Source organism: Takifugu flavidus, chromosome 21 (genome assembly GCF_003711565.1).
Source record: "Takifugu flavidus isolate HTHZ2018 chromosome 21, ASM371156v2, whole genome shotgun sequence".
Taxonomy (NCBI): domain Eukaryota; kingdom Metazoa; phylum Chordata; class Actinopteri; order Tetraodontiformes; family Tetraodontidae; genus Takifugu; species Takifugu flavidus.
Window position 1 is genome coordinate 5,348,233 of NC_079540.1, and position 5,896 is coordinate 5,354,128.

Genomic DNA, 5,896 nt, shown 5'->3' on the forward strand with positions numbered 1-5,896 from the left:
CATATCAAACCTTCCTGCTCGGACTGGAGCACATTATCATCGTGCAGAACGCCTCTTTTCCATCAGAACCCGACTCCTTCGCCATCCTTTTGGGTTCCCGCCTAATAGAAGATAAGGGTTGAACTTTGAGTGCGGCTCCTTCCTCTGCCACCTTCGCTCTAGGACTGGATGAGACCGAGGTGGGAAAGAGATGCAGAAGGAGGATAAGCATCATCAGAAAGGCTAAATGTCTCGGCAGGCGTTGGGAGGGCCAAAGGATCCACGTGACTTTTAAGGCAGGATTATCGATTAATTTAAAAGCTAAAACACTCCGCATCTCTTCATGCAGGGACGGCTGCCCTTTACCTCAACATCTGTCGTTCAGACTGAGCATTATCTCCCTCCAGCAGGTTATACCAAGAATTCGCTCAAAAGGCCCAAAATCCAGGTTATTTGCTGATGAGTGATAGTCAGGTGAGGCTTTTTGGAGACATACTTGGAATTCATGTGACACCGACTTTCTTAGAACGCCAGACATATTCACACAAATGGCCAACAACTTTTCCAGCCCAAACTAAATTAGCTACCCAAATATTAGCTTAGTCGCATTTTACACACAGTGTGAATAAAACATCTGGGATCGGAGGTTCTACGCTGTGAAGCAAGCGTCTATCCAAAGTCATGCCCTTCAGCTTACTAACTAGTGTATTTATTTTAATCGGGAACAAAGAAGGAGGGTTTGGCTTTGAAAAGTTAAATCATTAATTTAAAACCAACTCTTTCTGTCTCTCTCAGTGTGTGTATGTGTGTGGACTGCATTGTCAGAAGTGTGTGTGCAGAGCCCCAACTGAACTCACATCTGAAATGCAAATCCCACATACCCTCATTGTTTACGTACCTTCATCCTAAAGGTCTTCATGTTTTCATTTATAATATAAATTCAACTAATTAAATATGAGGTCCTGCAAAGAGCCAACGATTCTAACACAGAGCAGCAATATGTTAACACCTTTGTATGAACAGCATTAAACATATACTTTCATGTAGTTTTTTCCCTCTACTGTTAAATCTGCTGTTGTGCAACTTTCAACTTAATTGTTCTCAGTTTTTTATTGGTTTATTATGACAAAACAAGTGAGTTACACAGCAAGAAAAAGCAAAACAAACTCCAAGAACTATTTAGGAATGATGAACTATTCCACTCATTGAATAACTAAATATGTTTTATAATAATGCCGATGTTGGAGCATGTGGTGTGCCACAGGGCTGTAATCTAGTTCCACTTTTAGATACAATTTACAGAGTTTTGCTGTTCTGGAAAATTATTGAAAAGTTGTTCAAACTCTTCCTTTAAAGAATCAAAGAGTTTTCAATTGAAAAAAAAAAATTCTGCCTGACAAAATAAATCAATACTGGCTTAAACCTAAAGCACAAAGAAAAGGTCAGTTGAGCCACGCTGAGCCACGAAATATGCCACACAACAAAGAAAGTAGAGTTTTATGGAGCTCTGAAGAGCAGCTACCCTCCAAAATTTTGTTTTGGTTTTCTAATGTACTGCTGGAGAACATTGCTTTTTCATATTATCTGCAGACAGCTCCTGCAATTCAGCACAGACTTGATCAATGATTCAGTGACTTGATTTGTCCCTAATGGGGCAATTAGTCCTGCGGCCGTGGATGACGACGTCACCCACAGCCCAGAGAGACAGCGATCAGCCCGGGAATTAAATAATAAGACTAAAATAATACATTTCGAGCAGTCCAGATAAAAAGACAGCTGCGTTTGCGAGTTCTACCTGTTGCATGGTGAGTGTTCTCCCATCAGGGGGGTGAGATACAACCATGATCTCTTGGGAATTCCTGTCTTTTTAAATTAAAAAAAATCAATCCTCCTCATTTATGGATTTCTGGATGAGGCAAGTGGGGTGATTTATTCCAGTCTGTTTGCACTCATGCTAACGCATCCAAGGAGAAAACCTCAATAGTTACATAGACTGAGATTCTGCTTTGTTTCCATCCAACTTGTGAATTCCGAGCCCATTTTTATCTCCTCTGCTCGTGCACACCGTCCTTGTAGCCTTCACACCTCTACAAGAACTGAACATGCTGTCTCAGGGTTAAATGAAGGTTCTTATCCGAGAATCCCGCCGTTCCGGCTCATCTTTCCCTTGCAGGGAAGCGTTATTCTGATTGAAACAGACCTAATAATAGGCCGCTGCGTCTCCGCAGATGAGTCCCCTCCCAGCCTCCTATTAGCTGGTCACAACTGTGAGGAAAATGAGTTGTTTAAAAGCAAACAAGAGGCTCTCATTCATTTGCAAAGAAATCCCCCCGAGCTCTGCTGGAGATTGCGTGCTCTCCCATTCTGCATTAATAAAAACAGCCATGCAAATGAATCTCCCAAGAAGCCAGAGTTCAATTATATCTCTTGCTCTCCACTCTCAGTATTAAGTATTCACTTGTGTCCGTTCGTATCTAACTGGGACCTTGATATGGAAATGATGCCAGGAGGGGGGTTGAGGGGGGGGGGGGGGTGCATGCTGAAGGAATGGCGCTGATCTCCCACCCGCCCTCCTGCAGCACTGCAGGGAGGAAACCTGGCAGCGAAAAGTACAGGAGCTCCCATTGGCTGCTGTTACTGATCCACTTTGACTCAGCAGCTTAATTAATACGCTATCAGCCCGGGAACACACTGGGTAAATATGAAATAAAGTGAGCCCCCAAGTCTAAAATTTAAGTGAAGCTCCTGTCAAAATTTGCTGTGGAAATTAGAGTAAAAAAATCAAACAGTTGTTGATGTTTGTACATTTCTGCAGGAGTTTGATCCAAACTATCAGGTCACATCAAGCCAACAGACTGTGAAAAGCTGCAAAAACATCTATTAAGTGTTCGTTTTCCATCAATGAGACGCAAGAGTGCAGAGGTGTCCCACAGGGCTGTGGACTAGGGCTGACTGGGATCACACAGATCAGGTGACTGCAGAAGGATGACCAACACTGATGACATCACTCTTTGCTGCAAGATCCAAGACAACATGTTCTGAATATTACGTCATTTCAACGTGAAAAATGTTCATAAAAAGACATTTTATCAACTTGAAAAGGTTTCCCCGCCTCATCAGTGCATCAAGCATGATTTCCTACACATATCTGACAGAAGGTATATTTTACTCTAGTTCCATGTTCTGGGTTGGTTTCCTCCCACCTTGATGCAGATCAGGTTTGGAGACTTTAAACTGCCTCTCGGTGTGACTGTACCTGTCTCCTGGCTACAGGTGATCACAATAGCTGATGAAAAGAATTAGTCATTAGTGCTTTAAGCTTTTGCTGCTCACTCCACCTGTTTCCATGAGTGGTGGGCTTCCTCAGAGACTATCATATCCCAGTTCTGGGCCGACTCTGACCCGATCCGGGGCCAACAGCCAACTTATACCCTTAAACGACTCTTTCCTCAGCCCAGGGACAGTTCACCTGTTGCTATTTTTCTTCTTCATTGCCTTCTTGAATGGTGCTTAGTCTGACCCTTCACTTCAGACCAATTAGCCTCAAGAGACCCAACCATGTGACAAGGCCGTAACTCACGTCACAATCTGATGGAAAGATATATTTTTATTCGCCACTTATCACTTCCTATAGCAACGTGCTGAAGGCTGGAGCGAAGACCACCTCCCTGACGTCCACAGAGGAATTCTCAGCTGTCAGCTGTGTCAGAGCTTCATCTGTCTCCACTCATCTCGTCTAATTGTAAATGTCTGATGTAGCCGTCGCGCTAACTTTAGATCACGCATATGCAACCCGCACAACAAACAGAGGCATCATGCTAAAAATTTGTTGCTGTCGCCATGGCAACGAGTGCCATTATTAAACTTTTCCCTTCCAAAATGCTCCACCAGAAGTGCCTTCCCTGGTTCTGTAGGTGGGCCAAGCAGCAAACTTGAGAGTTGAGAATAGGGAGCTAAAAATAGCCGTGGCTACACATCCAGACGCTGCTGATTAGCAAAGCTGTTTAGACTCTTAAGAAAATGGCGTCTGTGACACCTTCTGCTTCATATCTACTGCATTCTCATCATTCTGTTACGATCTATGCGTGTAAATGTTAATCATCTATTGAAATTAAATATAATGCACATGGACATGCTTTATATAGCATATAATAATGAGGAAACTGTCATTTTGTTCACATAGGAACGACATGTTTGTATAGATATTGACATGGGTCCCCCTTCGTGGTTCCTAGCTTGTAGCTTTTCAGTCAAAAATCTGAGGGTTGTTTGATTTTCAGACAGTATGATGCTGATTTAGGCTGCAGCCATCAGAGCCGGCGACCTTTTGGTTGAACAAGGGAACACGTAGATAGTAGACTGAATTTGTACACTAATTCTGACCTCTGTCAGTGCCAGGAGCTACATGCTGTCACGCTGTCATGTCAGTTATGTGACAGCAGTCCTGCAGCTCTCAGGGGACGGACTGCCTTGCTCAAGAGCACTTTGAGGGGAGTTAAGTCACAGGCTTGTCATTTTTGCCACACAATTTAATCCTTCGCATAAAGTCTTTGTTCTTTTGTCTCCTTTCTTCAGAGCTGGACTTCCTTTTGGACACTTTTTTGGCTCTTCAGGAGCTCTTAACCCGCTCCATGCCGAATCAAAAAGGTTTGTGGAAAACCAGATTAAAATCTGATTCATTCCAAAAGAAAACAAGCCATTATCCTGCTGTTTACCCTAACCATGGTCAACATTGAGCCGACTTTCAGCTGTTGATGTTTTAAGCCAAAGGACATCAGATTAGCAGAGTTGGTTCAGGTTTATAAATATGCAGCCATGCACAGCGACGATGAAGCCTGGTCCTGTTGAGAGCTCTTAACCTCAGTGATGTCATCAGAAACATGCCGGACGTGAGTCAGTCTGTGCAGCGCACACACACGGACGGTCGTGAGCAGCTCTCGGCCGTGTTTCAGCCTCTTAGTTTATGTCACCGGCGTAGGGACATGCATCAGTAGCACAAATGACGGAAGCAACCTTGCGAGGCAGACGGTCAAAGGCAGCTCAATCACAAATATCAAACATTTAACTCACTTGGAGGGTTTGGAGCAGGTTGGAATAAATCTCTTTTGCAGCTGTCCTGTGGTTCCTCTTGAATTTAGCCATAAAAGAACCAGGCAGAGAACGTTGGTTAAGAAGGAACCATGAATCAAGGACCTGGTTGCATCCCTGACATTCCCTCATTTCTCTATTGTCACTACGGCCTCCCCCAAAAGAGTGAAAACAACACAAATCATCACACCCAGAGTGAGCCAGTTGTACAACACTGGGGGAAAGCCAGTGAAGGCAACACATAAAACCTGTCCCAGCCTGTGAATGTCATTCCTTTCTTTTCCTTTTTGATTTTCATGGTTATTCCACTGATGTTAGGTCTTAAAAAAATGACTGAAGCATAAATTTCAGGTTGACTCCAGCATGAATGTTTAATGTGATTCCTCCACCACTGCTGCAAAATAGCTTCATACAAAAATACTAAAAAAAAACCTGTTATATAATTGCAGAACCTCAAAAACAACCTCAATGAAGAGCAACACTGTGGTAGAATATTAGTGACCTTGAAATTAACGTGACAAATGGAAGTAAATGAAGTGAGTAAACCAATTATGTAACTTATTCCAGTGTCAAAATGCATATAAATCAACAAATGAACGGGAGCAAACAAAATGTGAAATAAATATGTGTGTGTGGGGGGGTGGGGGGGGGGGGGGGGGTGTCTTAGAAATAATTGTATGTCTCTGTTTACATGGAATATTCTTTATGGTGCAGGGCGAAAAAACATCTAACTTCAAGAAGAAAATATTCCATTTTAATGTGGTTAAGATCGGCCTCGAAGTCGGTGCGTGCGTGTTTGCGTGCGTGCGCCTTCAGCACCGCGGACAGC